We start from the raw sequence: 21,541 nt of genomic DNA, 5'->3' as shown, positions 1-21,541 counted from the left end.
AACTTCTGCTGGCCCTGCTTTTAGATTACATACACACACACACACACGATATAAAAACAACCTGGAAGGATATACACTGAAACATTAACCACAGTCACATCTGGAGGGATGGATTAGTGGGGAGACAAAGAACCTCTCACTATATACTTCTGTAATTTGAAAAATGATGTTATAAATGAATATATGTATTGACTCAAAGACATTGTTAAGTGAAAAATATAGTTTACAAAATAATATGAAACCTTTTTAATAAAGAAATTCATGTATGCAGAGAAAATAAACTCTAGAAGGAGGTAAATGCAAGAGTCAACAGTAATTAATTCTAGGTGGTAAGATTGTGGATGTTTTTTAATGTTCTTCTTTTCACTTACCTGTGTGCTTAAATTTTGCTACAACAAACATAGATCACCTTTAAATAAGAAAACAAAAACACACACACATTAGAAAATAAAGTGAGAAGGTAGCTGCAGAGCAAATCATCCTTGTTTAGGAAGAAAACTCAGCTTTTTCCTTCTGTGTAGGAAAAAACCCCAGTTCTTCTCTACTAGGTCTTTCTTCCCTATGTGTCTCCTTTACCTTCACAGAGACCACTTCACTTCTGACACTTCTGGATACCAAATGCGTGGAGGTTTTTCCCCACACCAGGCAATTCTCTGTGACACCAGCTGGGTGTCCTACAATTCGACTCAATTCTGACACTATCGGGACTTCCCTGGCGGTCCAGTGGTTAAGACTCCACGTTGCCATTGCAGGGGCACAGGTTCCATCCCTGGTCAGGGAACTAAGATCCCATATGCCGCACAGCACGGCCAAAAAATTAAAAAAAAAAAAAAAAAATTCTGACACCGTCTACTTGGAGATAGTGACAGATCCCGCAGGTTAAGGGTTCAGTCTTACAAGACTGCCTCCTTCCCTTCCCGCCACTTCAGATGCCATTTGCAAGCCCGGGTTGTTGTCTGTACTTCTGACCAAATGGCTATAAATCAGAGGTTCCCAAGACCCCCTCTTTGGGTTTGATTAGTTTGCTAGAGTGGCTCACAGAACTCAGGAAACTGGTTTACTCACTAGATTACTGGTTTATTTAAAAAAGATATGTCAGGGACAGCCAGATGGAAGAGATTCATAGGGCAAAGTATGGATAAGGCACGGAGCCTCCATGCTTTTGCCCAGCGCACCCACTCTTTCCAAGTCTTGGTGTGTGCCAACCTGGAAGCTCTCCAAACCTTGTCCTTTTGGGTTTTTATGGAGGCTTCATTACACTGGCACAGCTGATTAAATTGTTGGCCATTGGCAATTGAACTCAATCTCCATCGCCTCTCCCCTCCCCGAAGTTGGAAAGGGGATGCTGAACATTCCAACCCTTTAATCGCTTCGTTGATCCTCCTGGTGGCCAGCCCCCATCCTTAAGTTACCTAAGGGCATTCCAAAAGCCGCCTCATAAATATAACAAAAGACAACTTTAGCGCTCCAATCACAGGAAATTCCAAAAGTTTTAGGAGTTGTGAGCCAAGAATATATTTTGGTCATCTGAATGACCAAATATATGTTTCTTATAAATCACAATATGGCAGGAAGAATGAGGAGAACTAAAATTACTCTTCTAATATTACTAAGTGAAAATATGTCTAGTGTGGATTCTAAAATGTAATAATATGTTTTACTACCAAATCGACAACATTAGAACCTGGTAGAGAGACTTACTCAAAGAACAGTGAAATCAGAATTGGAAGATAAACTTGAGGTCATCTCTCTCAATCTCCTCTAAAACATAGACATTGAACTTTTTTGGGTGCAATATATTATTTTTTTCCAGGGTGCAACATATTATTTTAGATTTTAAACCAAGAAAACTTGGATTTGAGTTTTTGCTCCATAACTTATTAGAAGGTCCTTCTACTCTTTTGAAGATCAGTTTCTTAATCTAATAGTAGAGGTAATGGTACATATTTGAAGGGTTCCTGCAAGGCTTAGAGAGAATTTTGTAAAACATTTGTCACCTAGTCAATACTCTATATGTGGTGAATATTTTATTTATAATTTCAAGAGTTTAAACATTTCTGTGGTTAGTTTTAATCATTTACTCTGTGCCGATAACATATTCCATTAAAAAATGTTAACATTTACATACAGCTAAATTCACCCTTTATAATATACAGTTCTGTGAGTGTTGACAGATGTATACAGTTGTGTAACCACTACTGCAATCAAGTGTAAAACAGTTTCATCACCCTCCAGAATTCACCTGTGCCCCTTTTTTAGTCAGTCCTTCCCATGAACTCTTAGAAACCACTCATCTGTTTTCTGTCTCTATAATTTATAAGAATATTAAATAAATAGAATCATATCGTGTTTAACATTCTGATTCTGGCTTCTTCATTTAGCCTAATGCATTTGAGATTCATCCATGTTATTGCATGTATTATCAGTTCTTTTTTTTTTTTTTTTAATTGCTGAGCAGTATATCATCATGTGGAATACTAGAGTTTGTTTATCCATTCCCCAGTTGAGGGACATTTGGGTTGTTTCCAGTTTTTGACAAAGATGATGAAAACTGCTGTAAATATTTATGTACAGATTTTTGTGTGAAAATACATTTTCATTTCACTTTGGTAAATACCTATAAGTGGAATTGCTGTGTCGTTTGAAAGCATATATTTTAACTTTATAAGAAATTGCTGAACTGGTTTTTCCAAAGTGATAGTATTATTTTGCATTTCCACCAGCAAGGTATGAGAGAGTTCTAGTTCCTATGCATCCTCACCAAGTCTTGGTTTTGTTAGTTTTTTTTTTTTTTTCTTTTTTAGCCATTCCAGTAGGTGTATAATAGTATCTCATTACAGTTTGGATCTGCATCTACTTAATGATCAATACTATTAAGAATCTTTTTACATGATTTTTATTTGGTCTGTATGTTTTCTTTGGTGAAGTCTCTGCTTAAATCTTTTGCCTATTTTTTTTTATGGTGTTTGTTTTCTTATTATATTTTGAGAGTTCTTTGTTTATTCTCGATACAAGTTCTCTACCAGATATGTGATTTGAAAATATTTTCTTACAGTCTGTGGCTTGTTTTTTCATTCTCTTAAGATTGCTGAAGAGCAGGAGTTCTTAACTTTGATGAAGTACAATGGATACTTTTATTTTCTTTTATGGATAGTGCATTTGGTATCATATCTAAGAAGTCTTTGCCTAACCCTAGGTCACAAAGATTTTCTCCTATGTGTTCTATACATTTTATAGTTTTACATTTTATATTTAGGTCTATGATGCAATTTGAATTAATTTTTGTAAACGGAGTGATGTATGGATTTAGGTTTGTTTTTTTTTTTTTTTGTATTGATACCCACTTTTTCCAGCACCAGTTTTTGGACAAGCTATAATTTCTTCATTGACTTGCCTTTGCACCTTTGTCTAAAATCAGTTGACTATATAAGCAAGGTCTATCTCTGGATTCCCTATTCTTTTCCATTGATCTAAATATCTATTCTTTGTCTTCAATATCGTATTGCGTAGACTATTTATCTTTATAGTAGATCTTGAATTCAAGTAGTATGAGTCCTACTTTGTTCTTATTTTTCAAAATTATTTTGGCTATTCTGATGCCTTTATAATTGCATGTGATTTAAAAAATCAGCTTATCTGCTTCTACAAAACTTTCTGATGAGATTTTTCTTGGAATTGTGTTGAATCTATATATCAGTTTGGGGAAGATGACATCTTAACAATATTAAATCTCCCAATCTATTTACCTGGTATATGTATCTATTTATTCAGGTATTTAAAAATTTCTTTCATCAGTGTTATATATTTTTCAGCATATAACTTATATCCTTAATAAGATTTATCTTTGAATAATGCATGTTTTTTTCTGCTATTGTGAATGACTTTTTACAAAATTAAAATTTTAATAGTTCACTGCTAATATATAGAAATACAATAGATATCAATATTTGTACATTGACTTTGTATCATGCAACCTTGCTAAATTCACTTATTAGTTCTATTAGGGTTTTTTTTGGTGTGTGTGTGACAAATTCTTGGGATTATCTATGTATACAACTTTGTCATCTGTAAAAAAAGAATTTCAATTCTTCCTTTCTAATCTGTATTCCTATTATTTACTTTTCTTATTATATCTCCTATGGTCCTCTGTACAGTGTTTAATAGGAGTGGTAAGAGTAGAATTCTTGCCTTGTTCCCTATCTGAAAGGCAGTTTGCCTTTCACCACTAGAACATTAACTATCAGCTTAAGGAAGTTCCCTTATATTCCCAGCTTGCTGAGTTTGTATCATGAGAGGTTTTGAATTTTTTAAAGGCTTTTTCTGCATCTATTGAGTTGGTCATATAGTTCTTCTTGAGTCTGTTGATGTGGTAAATTATATTGATTTTCAAATGTTTAATCAGCTCTGCATCAAGAGATAATTCCAATTGGTCATGATGTATTTTCCTTTTGATTTATTGTTGATTTAGTTCACTAATATCTTAGTGAATGAGGATTTATTTAGTGATGAGGATTTTTTGGTCAGTGCTTAAGAGGGATATTGTTCTATAGCTTTCTTTTCTCTTAATGTCTTTTTAAAAAATATTTATTTTCATTTTAGCTGCGCCCTGGTCTTAGTCACGGCACGTGGGATCTTTGTTGTGGCATGCATGTGGGATCTAGTTCCCTGACCAGGGATTGAACCCGGGCCCCCTGCATTGGGAGTGTGGAGTCTTACCCACTGGACCACCAGAGAAGTCCCTCCTGATGTCTTTGGCAGGGCATCAAAGTAATGTTGTACTCATAGAATGAGTTGAGAAGTGTTCCTTCCTCTTTAGTTTTCTGGAAAGCTTTATGTAGAGTGATATTATTTTTCCCTTAAATGTTTGATAGAATTCACCGTGGAAGCAGTCTAAGCCCGAGTTTTCTTTGTGGGAAAGTTTTAAGCTGCCAATTGATTTCTTTAACAGGTACAGGGCTATTCAGGATACCTCCTGGCTTGCATAGTTTCTGACAGGAAGTTTGCTGTAATTCTCATTTATTCCTCTTTGTAATATGTCTTTTCCCTCTAGCTGCTTCTTTTTTTTTTTAACTTGGCTGCTATGATATTTTTTAAAACAGAAGTATAGTTGATTTATAGTATTGTGTGTTTCAGGTGTATAGCATAGTGATTCTGGTTTTTTTGCAGATTATATTCCATTATAGGAATATTAGGTACTCCTGATACCTGTACCCAACAGGATATTGGGTATAGTTCCCTGTGCTATACGGTAAATCCTTGTTGCTTATCTATTTTGTGTATAATAGTTTGTATCTGTTAATCACACACTCCTCATCTGTTCCCACCCCCACCTCCCCTTTGGTAACCGTAAGTTTGTTTTCTCTGTCTGAGTCTGTTGCTGTTTTGTATATAGGTTCATTTGTATTATTTTTTAGATTCCACATGTAAGTGATATCATATAGTATTTTTTTTCTCTGACTTATTTCACTAAGCATAGTATTCTCTAGATCCACCCACGCTGCTGCAAACGGCAATATTTCATTCCTTTTTTTATGTCTGAGTAATATTCCATTGTACGTATTAGCTGCCTTTTGATATTTTCTCTGTATCTTTCCTTTTCAGAAGTTTGGACATGGTATACATAGGTATGCTTTGTTTGGTATGTATCCTGCCAAACCCAGGTGTCTGTCATTAATTTGGAATATTCTTCACTATTATTTCTTTGAATATTTTCTTGCCTCATTTCTCTCTCTTCTCCTGAAAAAGAAATGGAGTCTTCTTCTGGGATTCCAATTACATGTATATTAGACCACTTGATATTGTCCCACAGCTCTTGGATGCTCTGGTCTTATTTTTCTCTTTGTGTTTCAGTTTGAGTAGTTTCTATTGACCTGCATTCACATTCACTGACTTTTTCCTTCAGTTATGTGAAGTTTAGTGATTAGCCTGTTGAAGGCATTCTTCATCTCTGTTACAGTGATCTTCATTTCTAGAATTTTCATTTTTTTTTTCTGAAATCACTCATCTGATCTTACATGCTATCCACCTTTTCCACTATAGCCTTTAACATGTTAATCATAATTATTTAGAATTCCCTGTTAGTTTCAACATCTGTGTCATATATGAGTCTGATTCTGTTGCTTACTTTGTCTCTTGACAGTTTTTTTTTTCTGTCCTTTTTTGTATGCCTAGTAGTTTTTGATTGAAAGCCAGACTTTTTTTTTTTTTTTTTTTTTAGGACTGTAGAAACTTAAAGTTTTTTTTTAATTTGGAAATTGGCATGCCTTTCCTCCTGCTAGACCTTTAGTAAGTGTTTGATTCAATCTACTCAGGAGTTAAGTTGAGTTTGGGATATATTTTTTCTGTGGTTACCCTCTGTCTTAGTTTGCTAGGGCTGCTGTAACAAAGTACCACAAACTGAATGGCTTAAACAACAAATTTCTGTCTCATAGTTCTGGAGGCTAGAAGTCCTAAATCAAAGTGTCATCAGGGTTGGTTTCTTCTGAGAGCTGTGAAGGAAGGTTCTGTTTCAGGCATCTCTCCTTGGCTTGTAGATGGCTATCTTCTCTGTGTATCTCTTCACATCATCTTCTCTCTATGCGTGTCTGTCTCTGTATCCAAATTTCCCCTTTTATAAGGAAATTAGTCATACTGAATTAGGACTTACCCTAAGGACCTCATTTTAACTTGACTACCTCTGTAAAGACCTGATCTCCAAATAAGGTCATATTCTGAGGTACTGAGGCTTAGGATTCTAACTTATCTTTTTTTTTTCAGGAAACAATGCAACCTATAACTTATCTTTTTTTTTTTCAGGAAACCAATGCACCCTCATTGTACCACAGGCTTCAAATTCTTCTAGCTTTTCTTTGTGTTTAAAGTGGGTACTAATTTGCCAGAGGGTTTTTCTTAATATGTGTTCCACCATCAGCGTTAGGTCTTCACTGTTGCCCCTCTCCAATAATAGACTGCTATTATTTATTACTGGAGGCTTGTTAGCCTGGTGGTGAGAGCAGAGGAGGGGTCATATTTTCTGTTGTTCTGATTAAGCCTTGGTATTAGATAAATGCTGTGTCCTGGGTCCTGAGGGTGGAGTCTTCTAGGGATGTACTGTCTTCCTGCTTAGCTAGGGGAGATGTCTAATAGCCTATGTCTGGCATGTATTCCTGCCCCTTCCCTCAGGGATAGATTTTTTTTTCTGTTCCCTTACTTCAGCTGCAGTGGATTTGTACCTGTGCCCTAGACATGATAGGGCCTAATTCTTCCTCTATGAAATAGAGGTATGATAATAACAGCAGCAACTCTATAGGGATTTTTATGATAAAATTGTGTGATTTACATATAAAGCACCTTAATAGTAGTTAATAGATAGTGGCTTATTGTACTTCACTCAATAGTTTTTTTTTCTCCACATCTTCATGTTATTTGCAAGGCTGAGTTCCTACCTTTTACATCTTCATCTAAGTCATTACAAGTGCTGATTGTTGTAAGTCCTGAACCCAAAGATACTATAAACAATTTTCAGAAAAACAATAATTATCCTATCCTTTTTGGTTTAAATTCTTTTTAACGTTACATAATTTGAAGTGAACTTTCCAGAGAGCCCTTCAAGTTGGCAATTGGAATATGGATGAGTGCCCCAAGAGAAATGTTTTATGTGGTGGGATATTTGCACAGTGCAATGAAAATAGGGACAGAAGTCATAAATGGAAAGGTGAATTGCAAGACTGGAGGCTATTACAGTTAAGGCCCCAACCATAGGCAAAGTAGATAGGTTATGCTTAGTGTTATTTAAAAAAAAAGTTGTGAACATCTTGAGGATTTCATGGCAAATTTAGGTGAAATGTATGTTCAGGGAGTAATATGGGAGCATGTGGGGAGAAGGGGACATTCTGATGGTGAAGTAAAGGGTATGATTACCCACATATGTGCCCTAGCTTAGAAAGTTTGTGCCTCACCATTTCTACCTCTGGGATGTGAGCAAAAACAAAATGAATATGAATTTCATCTCTTCTCAGTGTGCTATATGTGTGTATAGAATGGGAGCAGAAAGAAAGTTGGGGAAGAGTATGGTGAGTGTATAAGGAAGGATACTCATTTCTGATATCTGTGATACAGAGGTTTAAACGATCTACCTCCTGAGTCCCTAATTCCATAGTGGAAGAGGAGATTAATCATTTTTTAGGTAATTAATAGGAGCATTGAACCTTTTGTTCACATGTATACAAATCATTAACAGAGCAAAGTACCAGCTGGAGGCAGGTGATTTTTCAATTCCTCCAGAGAGTTCTTTGGTGATGAATATTTTTCAAATTTTCAAGCTTCATTTTTACTAAAAAGAAGTTTATGGGAAGTGAGTTTCAACACCCCTGTTTAGATACCTCTGATGTTACACCAGTGTCTTAGTAGAGTGTCCCAAGCCATCTATTCCACGGACTATATGAATGAATCTGCTCATTTTTCAGGCTCATTTCAAATCCTATCTCCCTCTTTCAGCATTCAGTTTTTCCTCTCTACTATGTCTCTTTTCTATTTTCCTCAAATACCAATATGGTGTGGCCAGGATTGACTAGGCAGCCCAGGTCCTTTACCTTTTCTCATATCAGATTCAATTCCCCACGATTGGGTCACCCTTTGGGAACAGATGTCATTAATCCAAGATTTGGGCCTTCTTTCCTTTGTGAAATGTTGCTGCTGATCTTTAGGTTTGGAACCAAGCGAGCTTCCCTATGGAATACTTGAAAAGAAACACATTCAGTGGGCTTATAAAGTTCCATAAATGAAAGCCAATCTTTTGTAAAGGACCTTTCTTTCTGTCCTTGCTTCCTTCCATTCTTCCTTTGTTTTAATCAGCTTTGAGTGTCCACTGTGTGCTGAATTTAATAACCGTTTGGTTTCAAGGAGTAGATGCTCTTCAAGCTTGGTTCAATTGGAACAGAGAGGGTAGAAGAATATCAAAAGAATACAAAATCAGGTCTCATAAATGTCTGGAACCAATGAAGTTAAAAGCCAGTGGGAGCTATGGCAGTTTTTCTTCCTTGCCTTCCCTTCCTTCCCTTTTCAAAACATGTGCTAATCTCTGGTCTAAGACTCTGTATGGGAAGTAAAGCGGCAGGTGATGTGTGGGAGGAAACAACTGGCTGTATTCTGAAGGCGTCCCTACCTCCTTGAGACTGAAAAGATCATTTTTCTAACTCATCCTTCCTTTCTCCTGGCCCCCAAGGCATTCTGTTTATAGGCTTGGATTCCTATCCAGTAGTCCTAGAGACTCCTGAGAATAGGCCTGAGATTTATTATTTTTTACTTTGTTTACTTTTAATGTTATAACTAACATTAATTAGTTAATTCAACAGCTCTTTCCTGAATGCCTTCTTTGGGCCAGGTACGATTCTAGGTTCGAATAGCACATAGGTGAGTGAGACAGAGCTCCTACCTTCACGGAGCTAAGCATTAGTCGTAAACTTTCAGTGAACTAACTGAGTGAGAGCTTTATGGAGGAAAACAACTCTCCCTTTTTCTGAAAATCCAAACTTTGTTCTTACAAGAGTTATAAAGGTCCTGCTTGATTCTAAAATAGCACAGCTGACGGTAGGGCCAGTTGTTGGTCAATCATACTAAAATAGTCTCTCCTGGATATTCCAAATACCGCTCAGTTCAGGAAAACTGAACTCTCCAGCTACCACTTCCTCTCACCTCTCCATGCACAGTGGCACGCACACACATGCAGAAAAAGGCATCGCAATTCACCCACTTGTCCAAGTTAGAAATAGGAGATGTTCTCAATTTATGCCTTATTTCCACATTCAGTTGATCTTGTTCAGCTAGTCCTTTTAAGAATTTTACTAATACATTATCTCTTATATCTGTTTCCTCTTCTTTACCCCTTCTGGTATCATCTTCAGACATTCATTCTCTCTCACCTAAATCCTAGCCAGAGTCGCCTAACTGACCCTCAGCTTCCAACCCATACTCCTTTCATCCATTCTCCAAGAGCGGTGTCTGACAAACAGTGGTTATTGTTAAAACTGAAAAAAAAAAAAGGGAACTTTGATGCATTAATTCCATTGCCTCAAATGACCCTGCTCTTAGTGTCTGAGACGACCGTGTTTTCCATTTGGCCACCTCTAGATCTTTTTAGTGCTAAGATGGTGGTAGTATCTATAGTCTCCACTGATTGAGAAAAAATTATTTAACACTGTTAAATGAATTGTTTTGGTTATTTCCTGACTCGGTGCCTTTGCTTTTGCTGTTCCTGCTGCTAGTACTGCATTCTTTCTTTCACAGTTTTGTCTATTGAAATCGTACCCACCTTTCAATTCAACTTCATCTATAAAATTCTCCTAAGATCTTTTTGTAGAGGCATTTAATATTAACTTCTCTGTTAGACCATAGCGATCTTGAGATCATAAATCATACTTTAATTACCTTTGTGTCCTTTTTCAGCTCTTAATACATCAGTTAGTTTATAGTAGGTGCTTAGAATATTTGATAAATGGATGAAAATAGTAGCTAACACTTACTGTTGCCTTACAAAGTGAAGGTTACTAGGTAGGTATGGAGTGGAGGTCGCCAAAGAAGAATAAGATGTGGTCTCTAGTGTTATGTACTCCTCTGTTTGTGTTGTTGCATATACCTACAAATGAAACAAAAATAGTTTTTGTCTTCAAATGCATTAAAAATAATATGCTGACTCTGTATTGTTCCCTAAATGTATGCATGGGGTGGAGGAGGGAGACAGGTGGATTGTGTAACTTTGCAAGGTGACTACTTAAGAGGAACAGTGCTCATTTAGATGTAAGTTCCGGTCTATTTGTTGCATTTCCAGTGTGACATGGCAAGACTTTAAATATTTGCATGGTGTGGATTAGGGGTTAGTGGCAGGCAGTATTTATGCAGACAGCGAATTTCTAGTACTTCAGATAAGAATGCTTGAATATGGTCTGGGAAGCAAAATTATAGAGTTAAGGGGAGCACAATGTCTGAAGCACAGTTAAGACTCAATAAATATTTGTTAGGAAGAAGGAAGAATGGAAACAAGCCAAGGCAACTAGCATGTGTCTGAATAAACAGATGCTACTAAGTAAGAGCAGGACAAAAATGGAGTCAACAGATATGAACCCATGAGGCAAGTGAGATATTACTCTTATTATTTTATTAACAATACCATAGCAACTTAATTTCTTTTTCTCCTTGTACCAGGCACCTCACATATATTAACACATTTGTTATTTAGAAGAGCCCTTTATTATAGTTACCATTAATAATTACTTAATGGATGAAGAATTTTAAGATTCAGAGAGATAAGAAGTTTGCTGAATCTCACACAGCTAGCAAATGGCAAATGTGGTACCCTGTGCTCTACAGAACAAGGTTTCTCTAAATCATTCAGGATGAGACTCTTCCTAGATGACACAGATGCCTGTCGTCCCCAGGTCACATCCCCTCAACTCACCTTTTTCAGCTTAGCTGAGGTGGAAAGTTTCTGTTCCTGTCCTCATCCCTCCTCAAGCATGTGTGCCATGGTCTCTTTCTGGTTTTCTAAAACCATGGAAGGATAGTCAAGTTCTTATAGGCTCAGCCCAGAGATGCAAGGTAGCAGTCCTTCACCAGTGGAAAATAAGAGTTGGTTGAAAAATGCACCACATTTCTGCCCTTCAGATGGACGATTATAAGGTGCTTTCTACATGGGTTCTCAGAAGTTCCCTGACATCACTGAGCTCTCTTGGACCCGCAAGTAAACAGCTCAGTAACCCATCCCTCATTTTCCTCCTTCCCTGTTTTATTCCCACCGTTTCACATCCCTGCTTCTGACATCATCTGCACTCAACTTGTTTCAGGCTCTGCTTTCAGAGGAATCCCAGCCGAGACACTAGTTAATCAGACCCATATGTCACATCAAGGTCATACACCTTAGGGTATCCTAAAGGACCTCCAGGTATCTGAATCTGTAAAGCCACCACTATCTTTGCTTGAGAATTATACCTTGTATGACAGGGAAAGATGTGTTTTTAAGAAGCCCACGTTTTGATGTTTGGGTAGGTAATGTCACGTGGAGCTTTCTCATTTCCTCATCTATGTTCCTGTAATGGGGATACATGGAATTGATTTCTGGTAAGTGGTGCTTATTTCTAGGAAGTAGAGCTTACATTCTCTAGGGGAGACAGACAATGAAACAGTTATAATAAGGTGTGGCAAAGACTGTGATGGGAGAAATACGTCAGAGGAGCTCCCATCCTCGAGGCCCAGAGCAGGTTTCCCAGAGTGAGCTTGGATGTTTCCAGTCCGAGGTCTGAAGGCAAAGAAGGGTGTGAGGAGGATTTGGGGCAGATGGGCCAGGGCAGGAGAGTGCGCCATGGTGTGATCAGGGGTGGGTGGGGTGTGGGACTGATGGTGAGCCAGTATAATGGTCATAGAGAGCAGAGGCTGGGGAGGCAGGGCCAGGCAGGGGTCCAAGGTCAAGCTTGAGTTGGGAAAGGGCTTCATCTCGAGGGCAATGGAGCATTTGGTGTGTTTTGGTTTGTTTCCTTTATAGTGACCACTGCAGCATGTGATGTCACTTATATGTGGAATCTAAAAAATACAACAAACTAGTGAATATAACATAAAAGAAGCAGACTCACAGATATAGAGAACAAACTAGTGGTTACCAGTGGGAAGAGGGAAGTGGGGAGGGGCAATATAAGGTGGGGATTAAGAGGTACAAACTATTAGGTATAAAATAAGCTACAAGGATATATTGTACAACATGAGGAATATAGCCAATATTTTATAACTACTATAAATGGAGCATAACCTTTAAAAATTGTGAATCACTATGTTGTACACCTGTAACTTATATAATATTGTACAGCAATTATAATTCAATTATTCAATTAACTTACCCACTCACTAACAGCTAAAAAAAAAGAAAAAGAAAAAAGTTAAGAGAAAATAAAGGCAGCTCCATGCTCTGCAATTTTTTTTAACATCTTTATTGGAGTATAATTGCTTTACAATGGTGTGTTGGTTTCTTCTGTATAACAGAGTGAATCAGCTATACGTATACATACATCCCCATATCCCCTCCCTCTGGCGCCTGCCTCCCACGCTCCCTCTCCCACCCCTCGGTGCCCTGCGATTTTAAGAAACCGATTTTGGATCGCTGAGCGGGTCATACCCATTAGTTGACACAAGGGGGCAGGCTCACACCGGGTTCTCAGGGAAGGCCGCCTGTCCTCGCGGCGGCTGCTGCTTTCCCCCTCTTAAGGTGCACAGTAAGTAAAACTCCACAGTTTTGTGTGAAAGCGGATTGATTTTTTTTTTTTTCTTTTTCTTTACGAAGGACTTGAGGTAGGGACCAGGGTTCGCTCGGCAGCACATCACAGGAAGTGCGCGTCTTCGCGTCTCACCTCTGAGGGCCTTTTGATTACGGGGAAGAGGCACCAACTCCAAACATGCTGCGTCCAAGGACGCTGAGAGTCGCCTCCCTTCCTTTGTTGTTCTCAAGTACCGTCACAGAACTGCTGTGCGGGAGAGAAAAAGAACAGAGCTCCTCCTGGAAAGGAGTGGAGTGGACTGCTCCTTTGGAAAAATTCTTCCTTTGCCTGGGTGACCTCATCCAGTCCAGTGACTTTAAGTGACATCTCTAAGGAAGCTGACTGTCACTTTGCTGCCTCAATTCTAAACATCCTCCCAGAATCCCAGATTTGTATATTTCTCTATCCAGTTATCTAGCTGGTATCTCACAGCGGTATCTACTAGGCATCTCAAATTTGACCAAAAAAACTATTGCTAACCTCCACATTTGCTTCTTTCCTATGGCCTATTTTCCTCAACCCAGTATCAGCCGTCACCACTCATCCAGTTGCTCAAGCCCCAAACCCACCAGTGATGCTTTGCTCCTCTTTTCTCACCTCCTCCCACGTCTCATCAATTCACATGCAAGTTCTGTTTACCCTCCCTCCATCTCCACTGACACCTCCACTCGAGTCTCTTTCCTGCTCTCCTGCTGCAGCCTTCTTACTGGACTCTGGACTGTCTACGTATATGCCAGGATGATCTTCTGAAGAGAATTCAGATCACTCCTCTGCTTAAAACCCTCTATTGGAGTCTGTTGCACTTGTAATAAAATTCATGTATCCTATCATGGACGTGCGAAGTCCTGTGTGTGCTAGCTACCCGTGGCCTGCTGCCTCTGCCTCATCTTATACCCCTCTCCTCACTCTCTTGGTCTGGACGCCTTGGTCCTCTTGATGTTGTTTAGTGGCCTTGGGCCTTGGCACCAACTTTTCTCTCCTGCTTTTGTACATTTGTCTCTAGTCTTTACATGGATGGCTCTCTGTGTCCTTCAGTCTCAGCTGAAATGTTACCTCTTAGGGAGAGCTTCTCCGGTCCTTCCAACTATAATAGTCACCCAGTCACTCTCATGTCCCTCTGTTTTAATCCTCTATAAGTACCGATAGTAGATGCATTTTTTTTCTTTCTGTTTTTTTCTTTTTTGGCCGAGCCACGCAGCTTGCGGTATCTTAGCTCCCTGACCAGGGACTGAACCTGGGTCCCAGCAGTGAAAGTGCCAAGTCCTAACCACTGGACCGCTAGGGAATTCCCTAGATGCATTTTTCTTGCTTATTTGTTGCTTTATTGTCTATCTTCCTCCACTAGAATACAAGCTCTATGAGGGGTAGGACATATCTGTTTTGCACACTTAACCTCATTCTGGTGACTAAACAAGGCCCAACACATGAAAGATGCTCAACAAATGTTTGTTGAATAAAGAAATGATTAGAACTATCACACCTGACCCTGCCGAGGGTAGGCTGCAGGGTTCTTTACTATTACTTTTGTGTTTGGTCTTAGGTGAGTCATTTATTCTCTCTGAGCATCAGTTTCCCCTTCCAGATAATAGTATTCTGTGATATGCTTATTCTAATCCACGAGTGTGCTTCTCACCTAGGAACTCCTGAGTGGAAAACCCACTTGCTGTCTAAGAGTTTTGAACACCCTTGAAGGGTGAGAAGGGTGAGAAGCCCTGAGACTTAATGATTCCTATCTGTTCATTTTCATGTAAAGAATCAAAACTTGAAGTTGCCAGGGTTTTTGTAGTCTCCTGTGAAGCTGATTCCATGTCATGAGACAGGGATGGAGCTGACCCTCTCAAGATGGTTGTTCTCTGAGTGGATGAGCTGGAGGTCAGGCTGATTTTTCTCTAAGCCTTTGGTTAGTGGTACCTGGTTTGAAATTCTGGACCTGCTATTTCAGAAACCAATGTAAGTACAGCATATCCATTCTATCTTATTGTATCTTAGGTTTTATCTAAATGAGGCAACAGTTACAGACCCGGACTCTTTAGGATGCTAAAGTGCTGTTCACAACTAGTCAGGAAAGGTCACCAAATAAATACTTTGATGTCTGCTAAGAAAGGAGATTAGTGAAAGCCTTGACTCTGTGTTCACCCAGATTGCAGGATGTGGGAGCGTCTTCATTCTCTTTCAATTCCTTTGTTGCTCTGGGATACTGATACCCTACTAAGCTTTAATTTCTTGAAAAGCCATTTCATCAATCCTGTTGACTGTATGCTAAGGTTCCCCCCTCCCCCCCCCCCCCACATTTGGGTCAGCCTGTACCAAAGGAGAAGGTTATCTGGGCTGTTAAACCTTGAACTGCGTGTCTTTTGAAGAGCGCATTTTGCATTTTGTTATGTCAGGATTGTAATTAGATCCGTTAATTAAGTGAAGAATGAACTTTTCCCAAACTCTGTACCTCTTTGAATTTTTGATAAGTTTGCTTAGGTTGCTGCTGACCTTTGCTAAGGGGTATGCCACTGCTCATTAATTGGCAAATTTTAATGAGGAGAGCTGACTAATGTGCTGGCCTTGACAATAAATAAAGCTGGCTTCCACTCCAGGCCTTACCACCTTTGGCTGCTTCAAAGTGTGTGGCGTTTCTTTTTTTTTTTTTAATACATTTATTTATTTATTTATTTTTGGCTGTGTTGGGTCTTCATCGCTGCGCACGGGCTTTCTCTAGTTGCGGTGAGCGGGGGCTACTCTTTGTTGCAGTGCGCGGGCTTCTCATTGCAGTGGCTTCTCTTGTTTCAGAGCACGGGCTCTAGGCGCATGGGCTTCAGTAGTTGTGGCTCGTGGGCTTCAGTAGTTGTGGCTCGCGGGCTCTAGAGCACAGGCTCAGTAGTTGTGGTGCATGGGCTTAGTTGCTCCGCAGCATGTGGGATCTTCCTGGACCAGGGCTCGAACCCCTGTCTCCTGCATTGGCAGGCGGATTCTTAACCACTGTGCCACCAGGGAAGCCCGCCTTTCCATTTTCTTAACAGTGTGTTTGGAAGAGAAAAAGTTTTAATTTTGATGAAGTTCAATTTATTGATTTTTTAATAGTTCACGCTTTTGTTGTCCTATACAGTGGTCCCCAACCTTTTTGGCACCAGGGACCGGTTCTGTAGAAGGCAATTTTTCCACAGACCTGGGGGTGGGGTGGGGGAGCGGGGATGGCTCAGGCGGTAATGCGAGCGATGGGGAGCAACAGATGAAGCTTAACTCGCTTGCCCGCTGCTCATCTCCTGCTGCGCGGCCCGGTTCCTAACAGGCTGCGGACCAGTAGTGGTCCGCGGCATGGGGGTTGGGGACCCCTGCTATATTAGATATCTTATCCCAACTCAAGGCCATTATGATTTTTTCCTGTTTTCTTTTAGAAGTTTTATGGGTTGGCATTTAGGTCTATGGTCCATTTCAATTTAGTTTTTCTATATCCTTACAATAAACTCAGAAAAAAGGAACAAACTATTGATACATGCAACAACATGGATGTATCTCAAAATCATTTATGTTGAATTACATAAGCCAGACCAAAAAAGAGTACATACTATAGGACCTCATTTCTAGAAGATTCTAGAAAGTGCAAACAAATATATAATAACAAAAAGCAGCTTTCCTCTTTTATCTCAGAGCAGGCCAAGCGGCAACTTTCTTCCGTCTTCTTGCATCCAGGTCTATCCAACACCAGCTGCCTCCAACATGTTGCTCAAGTTCAACCCCAACAAGATCAAAAGTTGTGTGTACTTGAGGTGCCTTAGTCGGGAAATTGATACCACGTCTGCCCTGGCCACCAATATCTGTCCCCTGAGTCTGTCTCCAAAAAAGCTTGGTGGTGGCATCACCAAGGCAACCAGTGACATGAAGGGCCTGAGGATTATAGTGGACCTACCCATTTAGAACAGACAGGCCCAGATTGAGGTGGTACCTTCTACTTCTACCCTGGCCATCAAAGCCCTCAAGGAACCACCTAGAGACGGAAAGAATCAAAAAACATTAAGCACATAGGAAACATCACTGTTGAAGAGATTGTCAACTTTGTCTGACAGATGTGGCATGGATGTTTAGCTAGAAAACTCTCTGGAACCATTCAAGAAATCTTGGGGACTGCCCAGTGTATGGCTGCAGTGTTGATGGTCACCACCGTCATGACGTCATAGATGACATTAACTGGTGCAGTTGAATGCCCAGCTAGTTAGGAACTACTAAGGAAAATATTTCAATAAAGGATCATTTGGAAACCAGTAAAAAATACTCCCCAAACCACAAAAAAACCCCACCCCCCAAAAAAACAACAGCAAACAAACAAAAAACAGATTAGTGGTTGTCTAGGAACAGAGCTGGAGAGTAGATTACAGACATGCCTAGGAAACTATTGGGCATTATGGAATTGTTTATTATGTTGACTGTGATGATAGTTACATGAGTGTATGCATATTTCAACACTGGTCAAGTTGTACCCCTTAAATATGTGCAGTTTATTGTATCAATCATACCTTAATAATACCTAAAAATTTGTTCATTAATTGAATGGAAAGAACTCTTCCTCTAAGGAGCCTTGTAATTTAGCTGCACCAAATGACTTCTGAATCAGACTTGGGTATTAATTTTCTTAAATCACATTTAAATTAGAAGTAACTTAAAAAAAAAGACCATTAAATTTTATCAGTCTCCTTCTTCTAGTGTGGTCAATTGTCCTTAGATAGGGAAGGAGCACAGTGAACACATTTTGTGGTCTTATTGCAATGTGCTGTTCTTTTTGAAATTGGTGTCTTATCTTTTACATCTGCAATTAGCTGAAGCTGGCAACTTCAAGAATAAGTCCTGCACTCAAACATGTTGGCACTTAACCCTGCACCACCGAGGGCAGCAGCTAAAATCCAGATCTTTCCCTTAGAGCAGACACTTCATTTGGAATTGTCAGAAACACGTGTAGCCTGAGGTCAGGTGCAGTCTACACCTGTTCAAAAAGAGGGCCAATTTCTGAATACTAGGATTTGACCGTCCTAAAAGAAACAAGTCCCATTTTCTGCTTCTCAGAATGAGTCTAATATCCAGCTAAAAGGAATGCTGGATTAAAATCTAGCTGGATGACTTCAACCATGCCACCTGAATCTCTTGGGCCTCAGTTATTTCTAGTCTAAAATATTGGTTTATTGGCTTAGATAATTTTTAATAGTGTTTCCTATAATGCATTTCTAGAATTGGTTATTAGAAACCATTTTGTGGCTCACCCTTAACCTACTGAATGCAGCTGTATCTTTGCTCCAAATGTTAAATATTTAATCAACTCTAGGTGAAACCCAAATGTAATTCATTAAGCAACTTGGTGTTGAGTTGGATGCAACAGACATGAAAAATGCTTTTTCATTAGTGTCCACTGGCTTCATTGGTTCAAGAATTCCGGCTGATTGAATGAATAGCAAAACTGTCCTCTGTTCAAATAAACTGAATGTGTATGAGTAAAAATAAAGTAAAATAAAAGCCAGGAGCCCTTCCAATTGGCTTTTACTAATTGTGATGTATTGATTTTCTATGCTACATTAATGTCTACAAGGCTGTCCTTTGGCTAATCCAAAAGATGAATGAAGTTAGTGAAAATTGTTATTTCAAAGTGTGCATAAATGTAAAGGCTGGAGAAAGGCACATGTGCTTGTGTGTGTGCATGTATATGCAGAATGTGGAGAAAAAGACACATGATGCAGTTTTTATGTAGGGGAAGTGGTGGAGACCACCACCAAAGTATCTTTTGTATACGGTCTTATTTTTTTTTGTCCCTTGTCTACAGATCTTGAACAATTTAACCTCTCAAAAAATAAGAGTACTAAACTTAATAATAACTGTATGTTTTAAGTAATAAGGATTTGGCTTTCCTATATTTCTATTAGTCAGAATTAGAAAAAAAAAAAAACTCAACAGTTTAGATGTGAATTAAGCATATATTCACACCAAGGTTACGAAGCTAAAATCAGCAAAAGCAAGGAAGGAGAGAGGGAATCAAGTATTGTCAGAGTATGTTCTAGGTACCAGGCACATCACTGGTGATTTGTATCCATAATCAATTTCTAGTAGTTTGGAGGACAGTGTTGCCCTTATATTGACATCCTAGAATTCAGCAGCCATGGGCTTAGTTAAGTGGGAGCAAGTCAGCATAGAGTGTGACTGTCTTGGATGGTGACGGTAGCATTAGTTTCCAGCCTCGAGTCCTCAGAGAAGGGCACATTTCTTTCTCTTTTACTGCCTTACTCCCAGGAGGATAGGCTCTCCTGTTTAATTTCCTAGAGCAGGGGGCAGATTCCAACCCCTGGTTCAAATCTGGCCTGTTGCCTGTTTTTGTATGGCTTGTGAGCTAAGAATGTATTTTACATTTTTAAATAGTTGACAAAAAATCAAAAGAATGATATTTCATTACATGTGATAATTATATTAGAATTTCAATGTACATAAATAAAGTTTTATTGAAACACAACCATACTCACTCATTTACATATTTACGGCAGCTTTTGTGCTACAATGTCAGGAGTTAAGTGGTTGCGATGAGACAGTATAGCCCACAAAGCCTACAATATTCACTCTCTGGCCCTTTACAGAAAATGTTTGCAGACCTTTGTCCTGGATCGTAGCAGAGATTTCACTGAAGGTTGGTAACAGGAAAAGAGAAGTCCAACATGCAGTGATTTACAGCTGTGCTCCATCCTTAGGTCTTTCCCTCAGATTGGCTTCCTGCTTTTTTCTGGAGCTGTGTCAATGTGACCAAACATCAGGTGAGCTGAACTGGGTCCTGAGACTGAAGGAAAGAGATATAATTTCTCCTCTTTCATGGGGTTCTCCCGAGTCCTTTTATATTGCCTCCAAAGGATCTCTTTCCAGGATGGCTGACAGCTAAAATATCGTTTCACTTTAGGAAAACTCTACTCTCACCTACGGGGGTGTGATCTGGACCTGGGATCCTTCCAAGACAATTACACAATAAACTCATATCAGTATAGTCCCCAAATTCTGGCATATTCGACCCTGTGACCAAGATTAGACTAAGTGCAATTTGGCATCACATAGTTTTTCAGTCCTTCTAAATAAAGAGATCAATAATTTGGGATATAGCCACACTCAGAGTTGAATTTTTTTTTTATATAAATTTATTTATTTTATTTATTTATTTTTGGCTGTGTTGGGTCTTCCTTGCTGCTCACAGGCTTTCTCTAGTTGCGGTGAGCGGGGACTACTCTTCGTTGTGGTGCGCGGACTTCTCATTGTGGTGGCTTCTCTTGTTGCAGAGTACGGGCTGTAGGCGCGCAGGCTTCAGTGGTGGTGGCATGCAGGCTCTACAGTGCAGGCTCAGTAGTTGTGGTGCACGGGCTTAGTTGCTCCGCGGCATGTGGGATCTTCACAGACCAGGGCTCGAACCCGTGTCCCTTGCATTGGCAGGCGGATTCTTAACCATTGCGCCACCAGGGAAGCCCCTCAGGGTTGAATTTAATCAGTATGTTCATCCGAGAAATGGGTATAATATCATTCACCTCACTGAGTTTATCACAATAACACTGTAGCCTTAAGTAACTTGTACAGTGTCACATAGGACACAAATGACAGAGCTGGGATGTGAACCTCATTCTTTCAACGCCAAATTTTCTCTCTTCCTAATTCTATCTTTTTTTAAAATTTTATTACTTTAAAAAAAATATATTTATTTATTTATTTTTGGCTGCGTGGGGTCTTCGTTGCTGTGCGAGGGCTTTCTCTAGTTGCAGCGAGCAGGGGCTACTCTTCGTTGCGGTGCACAGGCCTCTCATTGCAGTGGCTTCTCTTGTTGCGCAGCATGGGCTCTAGGTGCGCAGGCTTCAGTAGCTGTGGCACACAGGCTTCAGTAGTTGTGGCTTGTGGACTCTAGAGCGCAGGCTCAGTAGTTGTGGCACACGGGCCCAGCTGCTCCGTGGCATGTGGGATCTTCCTGGCCCAGGGCTCGAACCGGTGTCCCCTGCACTGGTAGGCGGATTCTTAACCACTGAGCCACCAGGGAAGCCCCCTAATTCTATCTTAAAAGCCAAAAAAAAAAAGGTTTTTTTTTTGTTTTTTTTTTTTAGTAAAACTGGGACTTTCTTGATAAGTAAATGTTTGATTTCTATTGGACTTTTGGAAAATTTGCTGAGTTCATAGATTTCCATATCATGGCACAATAATTGGGGACCTAGGAGGGTGCTTACAAGCTCACACTCTGGAATCATAGAGAACTGGGTTTGAATCACCATTTTACCACTTACCAA

The 21,541-nt window shown here is 39.5% G+C and overlaps 1 pseudogene; it reads left to right on the top strand.

The window, feature by feature from the left end:
• The first annotated feature begins 16,913 nt into the window (after positions 1–16,913).
• On the top strand, positions 16,914–17,479 carry LOC133078511 (large ribosomal subunit protein uL11-like; annotated as a pseudogene).
• The last annotated feature ends 4,062 nt before the right edge of the window (positions 17,480–21,541 follow it).

This window comes from Eubalaena glacialis, chromosome 18 (genome assembly GCF_028564815.1).
Source record: "Eubalaena glacialis isolate mEubGla1 chromosome 18, mEubGla1.1.hap2.+ XY, whole genome shotgun sequence".
NCBI classification, from domain to species: Eukaryota; Metazoa; Chordata; class Mammalia; order Artiodactyla; family Balaenidae; genus Eubalaena; species Eubalaena glacialis.
This window is presented reverse-complemented; position numbering and strand designations above follow the sequence as displayed.